This window comes from Lissotriton helveticus, chromosome 8 (assembly GCF_964261635.1).
Source record: "Lissotriton helveticus chromosome 8, aLisHel1.1, whole genome shotgun sequence".
NCBI lineage: Eukaryota > Metazoa > Chordata > Amphibia > Caudata > Salamandridae > Lissotriton > Lissotriton helveticus.
The window spans coordinates 973,820,781-973,835,231 of NC_136069.1; positions in this window are offsets into that span (position 1 = coordinate 973,820,781).

The window sequence follows — 14,451 nt, forward strand, 5'->3', positions numbered from 1 at the left end:
ACTCATCCCCCAATCACTCCTCACGCTGGACTCCTGTACCCTCCCTACCGGAGCGGTACTGCCAGCCTCTAGAACCACAGGAGCTCTGTTTACAGACGCTCCAGGTTCTCTACTCACTAGGAGATCTTCCTCAAATGGACTAACAGGACAGCCTAGGTCCCCAACCTGGTGTTCCCTACAGAAACCATCCAAGTCCTGAGGCAGGGCATCGGGCACCTGGGGACCCTCGGTCACCCACTTACTCCTGCTCCACTGAGCCAGGCAGTAAGCCCCTACACCCTCCTTGCTATCCTGGGACCTAGCTGGGCTACACTGAGCCTCTTCCACCACGCTGGGCTGGAAGATCCCTGAACCACTACTTTTGGAATTACTCCCTAATGGCTCTAGAGAAACTCTGGCCCTTTCCCAGCGGTCTGCTTCATCTGCACGCTCACATGCGTCATACAATCCACACCCCAACAGGTGTTGGCGCAACCCTGGTGAACAACAACTGAGCACCTGCTCTTTGACAATCAGATCAAACAAGACTTCAAAATCATCTCTCGTGTGAACCTGCACCCAATCAAACAGAGTCCCACAACATTCATCCTCAAACTCCTCCCATGACTGGTGAGGCAGCTTCCTACTGCCCCTGAATTTCAACCTATACTCCTCTTCCTGGGAAACAGGTACCATACTGGGGGAACTGGGACTGGGACTGCTCGCACTGGGCTCTATATAGCTGCCACCACTGGACTCAACCCTCCCTGGGGAATCCAGACACTCAACACTGCGCGCAGGGGATAGTCTACCCTCCAGAGCTACTTTGCCTCTGGTGGAGGCCCTCTCAGCCTCCTCTATCCTTTCCTGCGCTAAGACCCTCTCAGTCTCTAGCTGTTGCTTCTTAACCTCCAGCTGTTGCTTTCTAACGCCCAGCTGTGCCATAGCCTGGGCATGCTCTAACTTGAGCTTCTCTAAAGCCAGCTGGTGCTCCCTTTCTCTCCTCCTATCTTCCAGCTCCTCTGGGGACAGGTAAAGGGATGAGGCGCTGCCTCCTACGCTGGACCCAGCAAGGGACTCCCTATATATGGGGTCCTCACTATCTGCTGGCGTCCCTGTGCTGTCATCTTCTTCCTCCTCTTCTGAATCTTCAGGGCTCCCCACAGACCCACCACCCTCCTGGTGTGAAGTCTGGGCCCTTTCCTCACTGCGCTCAAGATCCCACTGACCCTTTTGCCACAGGATCAGGCTGCCCCTAAGTTCGGACTGAGTGTCTGACTCATCCACCCCTATGTCTCTCTCTTCACAGAACCTTACCAACTCTCCCATACTGTATCTAAACAGAACACAGAAATCAAAAGCAGGCTCCATTCTGGCAGACGTACTAGTGAAAAGATTACACAGGGAACCTAGGGGTCTGAGCTAACACAGGAGTACACAATTCAAAAAGGTATCAGCAAGCTCTCTACCCCAGAGAACTCACACTCACTTGTCTAGTGCCACACACCATTCATCCACACACAACCCTCCCCTCGGACTGGTAAGGCAGTTTCTACCACCCCTGACTTCTCAACCTGACCACATGTGACACAGGTACCAGACTCTGGGCGCGGGGCGGGGGAACAAATGTACTGACACAATTACACAATGATACCTTCAGGAGAAGAAAATAATGAACTTAAAAAAAAAACAATCCCCTAAAATGTGGTCATCTAAAATGCAGAGTTTTGTAGTGTGGCCAGTTGCCACTATGGTACAACGCAAACACAAATCCTCATCCTCACCGCTTGCCGCCAATGTTGGAAATGGGATCCCCGGCTGGCCAGGGCTTTCGCCAAAGTCAGTCAGAGACCACCACTCCCAAGTCAGGGCAAGGGAGTTACACGCCAAGATAACCCCTGCTCACCCTCTAGGTAACGTGGCGCGAGCAGCAAGGCTAAACTTGGAGGCGATGTGAGTTAAGTATTTGCGCACGCACCCCAGCAACAACACCCAGGACCCACCACAAAGGAAACTCCACACAAGGTTATATAAAAATAGCCTTTGTATTACACCAAAACACATTAGATAAAACACACACTTTACAATGTGCCAGGGGCACGGGCAGAATTTACAGGGGATATGTACAAGACAGGGCCACCTGGACCACTGTCAGGAATCAGCACTTTTAGAAGTAACACTTTCAGAAATAGCACTTAGAATGTAAATCACTGTAGCACAAAATATAAAAATAGAGCACGCAACCAGTAACTACTGGTAACCAGGACCTCACTAGCACCACCTGCACTAGGAGAAAAACAACCACCTAAGTATCACAATACCTGTAGGGGTGTAAGCACATAACACATGATGCAATACAAAACATTCATTCAGAGGTGTAAGGAAGGAAAACACATGATGCATCAACAATACATTCAGAGGTGTAAGAACACGGCACATGACGCATAAAAACACATTCAGAGGTGCAGAAAGAGAACAATTGCGCCAAACTCACTTAAGTCACCACCTGTGACTGTCCCTAGGCCAACTGGCCTCTCTAGGGCTAGGACGCCCTGTGTCCAAAGTCCAGGGGGCCTAAACGAGGCAGCTGCCCACAAAGTGCTGGGTAGCTGTGAAGTGAGGAGGATGTGGCCACACACTAGAGCCTCGCAGGCTCTGGCCAAAAGAATTTCCCCTAGAGCCTCTCTGGGCTCTTAACCAAGGAATGTGGCTGTGAGCCTCTCTAGGCTCCAAATCAACAATGTGCCCCCTAGAGCCTCCGTGGCTCTGAAAAGAAATGTGCCCCTTGGAGTCCCTCCTCTGGGAACTCAAAAGAAACGACTGTGGCACCCCAGAGCCTCTCGGGGATCTGAACACTGATTGCCCCCTCTGGAGCCCTCGTGGCTCTGAGTAACCTCTGAGCCTCTCTGGGCTCTAAAACAGGAAGGCAGCCCGAGCCTCTCAGGCTCTCAACAACAGATGCCGCCTGAGCCTCTTGTGGGCTCGAAATACCAATGCCCCCTTTAAGCCTCTCGGGGCTCGTCACTCGAGAATGCCCCAGACGCGAAGATCAGGCTACTTGCGAGGGGGGCGGACACCGGCAATGTGTCCCGACGCCCTCCCTCTCTTGCAACAAACTACCAGGGGGCATCGGCCTCACACCCCCTCCTCCCGGTCAGCTCCACTCACCGGTGTGCAGCGGCTCTCCAGGCTCCTTCTTGTCCTCTGCAGCTGCGGGGCTCTCCCCACACCACGGAGGCCCCACTGTTGGATGGAAGGCTTCTCTCTCCCTGGGCGAGTGCACCGGATCCCGGGGTCGGCTCCCGGTAGCTTCCGGCTTCCTCCTTCCTGTCCCGGGCCGGCAGCCAATCAGAGCGCGGCCCGGGGAAGGTCACGGGATGTCCTGCAGTCCCGCCCCCGGCCTGCCTGACTTCCGGTGCGGCCGGGCGGCGACGGGGACACTTCTCAGGGCAATGCCGGGTGGGCACCGGCTCTTCGATGCAATTAATAAACGAGGTGGGCACTCGTAAAGGGCGGCAATGTCCCTGGCAGGGCGGGCACCTGCCAGAGGACTCGAAGATCGTCACGTAGCGGGGCAAACGCCGGGTGGACTCCGGCTTCCAAAAGTAAAGCGCTCCTCAGCGCTAAAAGGCAATTTAAAGCGCCCCCTGCGCTAAATGCAAAATAAAGCACTCTTAAGTGCTAGAAGGGGAAAGAAAAGCGCTCCCAGCGCTATCAATCAAATGCAGCACCCCCGGTGCTATAGGACAACAAAGTCCAGCAAAAGTCCTTGTAGGCAGGCAGGGGGGCAAGGCTGGGCCCAGAGCCAGCTCACTGGGTCTCCAGGCAGGGAGACACTCCAAGTGGCGGTCCTCTGGCCCAGCGACAGCAGCAGCAGCCCCCTCAGGATCCTGGGAGAGAACAACTTCTGTGGGGACACAGCCCCATTTTTATACACCACATTCCTTTGTCTGTAGGTGCAGGGTGGGGGCAGAACCAGTCGCAGCTGGTCTGTGAGCACTGTTGATGGCCCAACCACCCTCTCTATTCACTGGCAGGGCTAGGGTCGTTAGACGCACCACAGGGGGGCGGAGCCAGCATTGTCAGGGGAAAACCCAGCCTCATTCAGGACACACGTACACTCCTCCCCAGCCATCAGCATGCTAATCTCCCACTCACCACCGGGCAGACCCATCCAGCCTTCGTGGAGCCAGGCTCACCAGCCAGCTCCAGCCAATCACACGCCAGCACCTTCACAGCACACACATAGCCATGTCTAGAAGTGGCACTTCCCCTCTAGACACATACATGCCGCATACACCATCTCGCAGCATTCAATCACACAAGTCCACACATACCAGACTCGAGCCTGTACACCCCACGCATCAGGAACTACCAGGGACACATACATTCCCCATGCATTCCTATGGGAGGGCAGGCCTATCTTACTCCACGCACTCAAAGTGCGCACGCACTTTCCACTGGGACACAGTGAAAGTGCGCAGAACCCAAAAATCACCATCACCAGGTCACCATTACAAGCAAAAAGTTTAGGGGTGAACCTGCCCTAAGGGCCAAGTCCAACACAACCCCCTTCCAGCCAAAACGCAGGGTAGAACAATCACCACCGTGATGGTCTTCCCTGCTTGGGGCGATAGAACACGGACGCGGGCCCGCAACTGCAGGGACACTCTCCTATTCTACGCCACGGTGAACCCATGGGATTCCTTCCCAACACACTGTCTGGACCAACTGGGCTACCCCACTGGTACTCCCAAGCTGTCCGCGGCCAGGACCAGGCCCTGGGCCACCCAGGTGCCACCGGTCCTTGCCTATTCGCAGAGCGGGGGGTAGTAACCCCTGGCACATAGTAGCCATTCTCCACTCTTCCTGTCTGCAAGACAGGACTAGACTGCCACTGGTTCTCCAGCCTAGGGCCTACAACCTCAGGCGGACCAGGAGTCTCGGGGAAGGCTCTCCTCCCCCTACCTCTTCTTCTAGGGTTCCTCCACCTCTGACGAGGGGTACACCTAGAACGCCATTCCAACCCAGGGCTTATCCACTCAGGTTGCACCGGAGTCAGAGGTGGGCTCTCCCACCCTCTGCACCCCCTTCCAGAGGTCTGCCCTCTCCCACCTGGAGAAGTTCCTCTGGAAGAAGAACCGGTCAGGACACTGGTTACAGTCGTCCTACCCTTCAGGTCAGGCTGATCCTGAACCTGGCCTCCCAACCTCTGGTCTAAAACCTTTGGTGGAACAATTGCCTGGCACTCCAGGACTTCTGGGGACTCACACACAATCCCCCTGAGGCTAACAAATGACACATCTGTTGTGTGACTGTCTGTCTGGCGCAGATCTCCCGTCCCCTGTCCACCTGACAGTGCGTGACGATCCCCCAGACCAGAAGTGGCGCCACCCTGGTGCCCCCAAGAAGATCTTGCCCAACTGGCTAGTCCCTGGTCCACTGGTGCATCCACTGGGAAACTCATCCCCCAATCACTCCTCACGCTGGACTCCTGTACCCTCCCTACCGGAGCGGTACTGCCAGCCTCTAGAACCACAGGAGCTCTGTTTACAGACTCTCCAGGTCCTCTACTCACTAGGAGATCTTCCTCAAATGGACTAACAGGACAGCCTAGGTCCCCAACCTGGTGTTCCCAACAGAAACCATCCAAGTCCTGAGGTAGGGCATCGGGCACCTGGGGACCCTCGGTCACCCACTTACTTCTGCTCCACTGAGCCAGGCAGTAAGCCCCTACACCCTCCTCGCTATCCTGGGACCTAGCTGGGCTACACTGAGCCTCTTCCACCACGCTGGGCTGGAAGATCCCTGAACCACTACTTTTGGAATCACTTCCTAATGGCTCTAGAGAACCTCTGGCCCTTTCCCAGCAGTCTGCTTCATCTGCAAGCTCACATGCGTCAGACAATCCACACCCCAACAGGTGTTGGCGCAACCCTGGTGAACAACAACTGAGCACCTGCTCTTTGACAATCAGATCAAACAAGACTTCAAAATCATCTCTCGTGTGAACCTGCACCCAATCAAACAGTGTCCCACAACATTCATCCTCAAACTCCTCCCACGACTGGTGAGGCAGCTTCCTACTGTCCCTGAATTTCAACCTATACTCCTCTTCATGGAAAACAGGTACCATACTAGGGGAACTGGGACTGGGACTGCTCGCACTGGGCTCTATATAGCTGCCACCACTGGACTCAACCGTCCCTGGGGAATCCAGACACTCAACACTGCACGCAGGGGATAGTCTACCCTCCAGAGCTACTTTGCCTCTGGTGGAGGCCCTCTCAGCCTCCTCTATCCTTTCCTGCGCTAAGACCCTCTCAGTCTCTAGCTGTTGCTTCTTAACCTCCAGCTGTTGCTTTCTAACGCCCAGCTGTGCCATAGCCTGGGTGTTAGAAGTTGGCATGATATATGATGTTTCCAATTCTGGAACCACCTTGTATCAGTCCAAACAATCCCTTATGGTGTCTGGTTGTAAGTCAACCTTATTAGACAAGCTATCCTAGGGGTAGCATGGACTAAGCAGCCTAAAGGCTTAACTTAAGAGGTCGTGTTAAGCGAGCTGTTTTACCACATACAATCCTGTAATATCAAATGAAAGGACACCACACAAGTATATATTATAAAAATATATGTATTTATTACAAAAAACAATCCCCAGTATTATTTATGAATAAAGGGGCACAAGCGTTAAATCAAAAGCACAGTATAACATACAAAGTTGCACAATTTTGGATGAGGCCAAGGGGCCACTCAAACCATATACTAAAAAAATGGGATAAGAGGGACCATTCGATCAGTGGTTAGGCCTAGGGCCTAGGGAATCGCTGGGAGCAGTCAGGACAAGCAATGCTGAAGTCGGGAAAAGCCCGCGGGATTCGGGTGCAGTGCAGAAAGTGCACGCATGCATCAATGTTAACCAATGGTGCGTAAAAGTTACAAAGTTAAAGTTTAAGGACACTTCCGCTGAACCTAGAGGAACAAAACTTAAGCTACAGACCCTAGAGGTGTGTACCAGTGTGGGAACACCGGCGTTGCAATGTTACCTCACCCACAGGAAGCGTGTGCACAGGGTCGAAGTTGAGTCGGGTTTCGTCACGCAGGCTCTTGGTGCTTGAAGCTGAAAGGGCTGAAGGCGGGGGGAAAGAGAAGTGTCCGGTGGAGTCCAAGGGTGGACTCAAGTCGAAAAGTACCTGAAAGCAGAGGGGACAGAGTCTGGGTCACTCAGCAGTGACCAGGGTGGAACCAGGACGAAATCAGGTAATGTCGGGTGCAATCAGGTGGTTGTTGAGGAGCTTCTCTCCGCTGTCACGTGGGCTCTGGGGCATCTACGATGTCCAGGAGCAGGTCACGATCTGTCCCACGCAGACTCTCGCCGTCGGCTCTGTCGGCTTCAAGATTGGAGCAAACAACCCTTGGCAAAAGCAATCCACGGAAACCGGGAGATTGCTTCTCACTCAAACCAGGAGGGTCAGAGTGGGGGCTCCTTTTCAGGGGAGCTGGTGCACATCTGGAGCAACCAGAATCGTAAGTCGAATTTCAAGTTTCGTCGGCACAGGGGCCACAAGCCAGCTGGCAAGTGACCGGACCAGCGCGTTGAGCAAAAAGAAGCAGAAGGGCCCCACGCAGCACTCGTCAAGTGTGGAGGGCTGAACTTCGTTGCAAGAGTGGCTCAGGGTTGGGGCTTCTCAAACCCCGTTGTACAGCTTCGAGGGTCACTCGTGGGCTGCACGGTCAGCGTCTCGTGCTCTTTTCAAGACGGCGTGCCCCACGCTTCCGGTCGCCTCCACGGGTCTCAGCTCTGCAGGGACTGTGGATCGGGCTGTTAGAAGGCAGGCAAGCTTGATCTCGTCAATCTCTGTCGCTCGAGATCTGGCGGGAACTGCAACAAAGCAGACGTCGATGGCTGGATGGTGCCTGTTTGCACAGGGTGGTCACTCCTTGACCACAAGGGAGATTCTTCAGTCTTCTACGTCGAGTAGGATGTCGAAGGGTCCAGAGTTTCGTTTCTTATGTTTCATCAGGATAATCTGAAGTGCATTGGCACTGCTCCCATTCTTATACAAATCTAGGGGGCTGGATTACCTGCTAGGTCCCCTCCTATGGGTGGGACCCAGGAAGTGGGTGGATACACCCCCTTCCTTTGATCCAGGCCGCGCTGGCACGAGGGCTGGAGTGCCCCAGAACCAGTTTGGCCGGATTATGCAAGGGGCAGCCTTGTGCTCCCCATGCAGTGTCTGGTTTCTTTCAAACCTCCCTGCTACAATCCACTATCTCCTGTCTGGGGGGGTGTAACACCTCCCTGCGACAGGAAACCCTTTGTTCAGGCCCCTTGGGCTGAGTTTCGGTCAGCTTCAGGGGGTCAGACTTGTGTCTGTGGCAGAAGCATCCATTTTGTGGATCTGAGGCCCTTTTAGAAATTAACCACATTTAAGTAAAGTAACATGTCCTACCCCTCTAGAGGGGTGGAATGCTATCCCCGTCGCCAGAACTGGGGGGGGGATAGTATTCCAAATCGTATGACACCTTACACGACATGTTTTGATAAAGCCAAACCATAGTTGCTATATAACCGCGAGGATTATAATGCACTTAAGAGTATATGGTATGGCATTATCCTGAAACAGCTTAGGGAGTTGTTCCCGACGGCTGCAGACAGGCTCAGCTCATGCTAGAGCTCCATCTCACATTAAACCACGCACTCTGCCTCCAGGATTGATGGGGCCTTCCATAGGAGTGGCTCACAGGTTTATATGTGTCCAGATATAGGTTTAGATATAGGTATACTATATCTAAGCAAGGGGTGATTACACCACCTTACCCCAGCTGAGAGATCAGCCAGTTGTGTCAATTTAAGAACCAGCCAGGGGTGGCAAAAGATATGCTGCAGCCCCTGGTAGGCCTTGATGGCACCTATGCCCTGGGCACCTATAGTGCATGGTACAGGGGCTGACAAGGAGTCCATTTCCAATTGTGGTATGTACCTAGGGTACATGGAATCCATTTTACAGAGAGAGCAGATGGCCTGGGGCCCTGATTAGCAGGGAACCAGGTCAACTAAGTCAAAAACCAGCTAAACACAAGGCAAAAAATCTGGGGTAACCATAGTCAGGTAGTCACCTTCCTACATAACCCCCCCCCCCCCAAACGAAAGGAGATAAGGCTATCCTTGGCCAGGTTAGCCTATATTGCCTGAGTGGCCATATAAGGAAGTACCTGCACTAGCATGGGTACCCCCTGTCTCATGGTCCACTAAGCAGTCCCTCACCCTTGGGGTATTAGAGGGTCTCCACCATAGGGAATCACTACCTTGGGTGTGTTTATGCAAAGTTAAAGGCTGGTTTGGATATGGAGTATTGAAGTGAGGCTCCACTAATTTAGGGCTCGGCTTCCTCCAATTATCTTCCACCATGTGTGCCTTTCTTTCTTTAACTGAGTTGCACTGTGCTCTCAGGGTCACCCTCTGGCTACCTAAAGCTGGAGGCTGGGTCCCTCTGTTTGGCTTGCTGGAGGTACAGTTCAGGTTTGGGCCCTTTGGGTCCCAGGTTTGGCTGTGCCCAACAGAATCCATCTGTGGGAGGTCCCTAACTACTTTTAAGGGGGTTCCCTCAGGAGTTTTTAAAGTTTTCACCTCACTAGGGCTACTAGTTTTGGGGCCCCTCATCTGTTGATGGGGGTGCTTTATTTGACAGGGGGCCCTCTGGGTCTCACTGTCCTTCTTGTCCTCTGCAGCCCTGGGCTGACTAAGGCAAGGTAGAGAGGGGCAGGTTACCTGCTCCAGACTGGGTCCCACCTGAGAAGGGTCCACCGCCATCAGAGGCTCTGTCAGGCCAGGCCTAACAACCTCTGGGGCAGTACCTTCATCAGGGGTAAGATCAGTTCCCTGAGGAGGCTGATCCTGTCCTAAAGTCTGGTGAGGGGGAGATTTCTCTTCCTCCTCCATGCTCTCAGTTTGTGTGGAGTTATCCATCATTTCAGCCTTCCCAACACACATATCAGTTTGAGTTTGGGCTGTGGCCATCACAGCCCCACCAACCTTTTCAGGAGGAGACTCAGTTTGGGTTTCTGCTGTTATCATAACAGCTTTGCTATTCTGTTCAGGAAGAGCTCCTGCTAAAGATGGGGCAGAGAGTTGCTCAGCCCTACCAACCTTTTCAGGAAGGACATCTTGAATTGTGGCTGTAGCCATTACAGCCCCACTAACCTTTCCATTGGAATTTACCATGCTAGAATGGGTTTCCTGTTCAACCTCAGCCCAGGCTGAGATTTCCAAATCATTACTGTAGGAAGGTGGCTACCTGACTATGGTTACCCCAAATTTTTTGCCTTGTGTTTAGCTGGTTTTTGACTTAGTTGGCCTGGTTCCCTGCTAATCAGGGCCCCAGGCTATCTGCTCTCTCTGTAAAATGGATTCCATGTACCCTAGGTGCATACCATAAATGGAAATGGACTCCTTGTTAGCCCCTGTACCATGCACTATAGGTGCTCAGGGCATAGGTGCCACCCAGGCCTACCAGGGGCTGCAGCATATCTTTTGCCACCCCTGGCTGGTTCTTAAATTGACACAACTGGCTGATCACTCAGCTGGGGCAAGGTGGTGTAATCACCCCTTGCTTAGATATAGTATACCTATATCTAAACCTATATCTGGACACATATAAACCTGTGAGCCACTCCTATGGCAGGCCTTAGCAATCCTGGAGGCAGAGTGTGTGGTTTAATGTGAGATGGAGCTCTAGCATGAGCTGAGCCTGTCTGCAGCCGTCGAGAACAAATCCCTAAGCTGTTTCAGGATAAAGCCATACCATATACTCTTAAGTGCATTATAATCCTCGCGGTTATATAGCAACTTTGGTTTGGCTTTATCAAAACATGTCGTGTAAGGTGTCATACGATTTGGAATACTATCCCCTCGCCAGTTCTGGCGACGGGGATAGCATTCCACCCCTCTAGAGGGAGAAGACATGTTACTTTGCTGAAATGCGGTTAATTTTAAAAGAGCCTCACATCCACAAAATGGATGCTTCTGCCACAGACACAGGTCTGACCCCCTGAAGCTGACCGAAACTCAGCCCAAGGGGCCTGGACAAAGGGTTTCCTGTCGCAGGGCGGTGTTACAACCCCCCAGACAGGAGATAGTGGATTGTAGCAGGGAGGTTTGAAAGAAACCAGACAGTGCCTGGGGAGCACAAGGCTGCCCCTTGCATAATCCGGCCAAACCGGTTCTGGGGCACTCCAGCCCCCGTCCCAGCGCGGCCAGGATCAAAGGAAGGGGGTGTATCCACCCACTTCCTGGGTCCCACCCATAGGAGGGGACCTAGCAGGTAATCCAGCCCCCCAGATTCGAATAAGAGTGGGAGCAGTGCCAATGCACTTCAGATTATCCTGATGAAACATAAGAAACGAAACTCTGGACCCTTCGACATCCTACTCAACGTAGAAGACTGAAGAATCTCCCTTGTGGTCAAGGAGTGACCACCCTGTGCAAACAGGCACCATCCAGCCTTCGACGTCTGCTTTGTTGCAGTTCCCGCCGGAACTCGAGCAACAGAGATCAACGAGATCAAGCTTGCCTGCCTTCCAACAGCCCGATCCACAGTCCCTGCAGAGCTGAGACCCATGGAGGTGACCGGAAGCGTGGGGCATGCCATCTTGAATTGACCACGAGACGCTGACCGTGCAGCCCACGAGTGACCCTCGAAGCTGTGCACCGGGGTTTGAGAAGCCCCAACCCTGAGCCACTCTTGCACCGAAGTTCAGCCCTCCACACTCGACGATTGCTGCGTGGGGCCCTTCTGCTCCATTTGGCTCAACGCGTTGGACCGGTCACTTGCCAGCCGGCTTGTGGCCCCTGTACCGACGAAACTTGAAATTCGACCTGCGATTCTGGTTGCTCCAGATTTGCACCAGCTCCCCTGAAAAGGAGCCCCCACTCTGACTCTCCTGGTTTGAGTGAGAAGCAATCTCCCGGTTTCACGTGGATTGCTTTTGCCAAGTATTGTTTGCTCCAATCTTGAAGCCGACAGCGCCGACGGCGAGAGCCTATGTGGGACAGATCGTGACCCGCTCCTGGATGTCGCAGATGCCCCAGAGCCCACGTGGCAGCGGAGAGAAGCTCCTCGACAACCACCTGATTGCGCCCGACATTGCCTGGTTCCGTCCTGGTTCCACCCTGGTCACTGCTGAGTGACCCAGACTCTGTCCCCTCTGCTTTCAGGTACTTTTCGACTTGAGTCCACCCTTGGACTCCACCGGACACTTCTCTTTCACCTCGCCTGCAGCCCTTTCAGCTCCAAGCACCAAGAACCTGCGTGACGAAACCCGACTAAACTTCGACCCTGTGCACCCACTTCCTGTGGGTGAGGTAACATTGCAACGCCAGTGTCCCCACACTGGTACACACCTCTAGGGTCTGTGTCTTAAGTTTTGTTCCTCTAGGTTCAGCGGAAGTGTCCTTAATCTCTAACTTTGTAACTTTTACGCACCATTGACTTTACATTGATGCAAGCTGCACTTTACGTGCTTCACCCGAATCCCGTGGGCTTTTCCCGACTTCAGCATTACTAGTCCTGACTGCTCCCAGCGATTCCCTAGGCCCTAGGCCTAACCACTGATCGATTGGTATCTCTTATACCATTTTTTTAGTATATGGTTTGAGTGGCCCCTAGGCCTCATCCAAAATTGTGCAACTTTGTATGTTATACTGTGCTTTTGATTTAACGCTTGTGCCCCTTCATTCATAAAGAATACTGGGGATTGTTTTTAGTAATAAATACATATATTTTTATAATATATACTTGTGTGGTGTCCTTTCATTTGATATTACAGGATTGTATGTGGTAAAACAGCTCGCTTAACGCGACCTCTTAAGTTAAGCCTTTAGGCTGCTTAGTCCATGCTACCCCTAGGATAGCTTGTCTAATAAGGTTGACTTACAACCAGACACCATAAGGGTTGTTTGGACTGATACACAGTGGTTCCAGAATTGGAAACATTATATATCAGGCCAACTTCTCACATTGGTGAGCAGCGGTGCGGATTAGAGCTTGCTGTTGTTTTACCATTGCAATCTTTTTATCAAATTGAAAGATCACATCAAGTACCTCTAGGTACATATAAATCAAAAGCTTAGCATATTAAGTTCTACTGAACTTAGTAGTTGTAGAGTAAAGGGATTAGCACACCCTGACTACAACTCACTAGTGAGGTACAGTAGGCAAACACTTAGAGTAGGTAGGTGCATCACTTACACCACACTAGAGTCATGTCTGACACAGGAAAGGCCTCAGGGTCTGGTTCTGTGACAGTTGACCTTACCAAGGCAACTTCCAGCTATGACAAGCTAACCCACAAAGACTTGGTTGCCTTGTGCATCTCAAGAGGGTTAAAAAGGGGCAGAAGTCCCACCAGTCCTTCCCTGATAGCCATTTTAGAACAGGATGACTTAGAAAAGGCGAATGCAGTTCCCTTAGAGTCAGGAGATGGAGTGAACCCCCCTGTAACTGATACCACTCCAGAGGAGGAAGAAGAAGAGGAGGAAGAGGAGGAGGATGGTTCAGACTTAGATGAACCTGAAGATCAGGATCAAGGGGTTAACCAGGTTGTAGTTGCCAGGCTTAACCAGGCCAACTTAAACCTACTGGGAAATGGAGAGGGCCAGCACCTCCCCAGGTCCCACCAGAGCATTCTCCCAGGCAACAGAAGAGTGAGATCTCCATCAGGGGACTCTCATATTTCTAGTGCCTCCAGAGAATCTCAGAGAGGCATGACTGCCTCACAAAAGATAGAGCATAAGGCCAGAATGAGAGCTGTCAAACTCCAAATAGAGAGGGAGGAGGTAGCCCTGGCTCAAGCTAGACTTGCCTTGGCAAGAGAACAGAAAATGTGTGGCTTAGATGCCACTGGTGGCAGCAATATTCCTAAAGAGAAACCCAGGTCCTTTGAAAGTAGAAACCTGACAAAGATTGTGCCCCCCTACAAGGAAGGGGATGACATCCACAAGTGGATAACTGCTCTTGAGAGAGCCTGCATGGTACAGCAGGTTCCTGAGGAACAGTGGGCAGCAATCTTATGGTACTCCTTTTCAGAGAAAGGGAGAGATAAGCTCCTCACTGTTAGACATGAGGATGCAAACAATTACAAAGTCCTGAGGAGTGTCCTAATAGATGGGTTTGGCTTAACCACTGAACAGTACAGGTTGAAGTTCAGAGACACCCAGAAGACACAGACACAGGACTGGACTGATTTTGTAGATTGTGCTACTAAGGCTCTGGAGGGTTGGCTAAATGGCAGCAAAGTACATGACTTCACAGGATTGTATAATTTGATTATGAGGGAGCAGATCCTAAGTAATTGTCAGAACCAGCTCTTACACCAGCACCTGGTGGACTCAGATTTGACCTCTCCCCAAGAATTGGGAAAGAGGGCAGATAAATGGGTCAGAACCAGGATTAGGCCTAAGAATCAGGA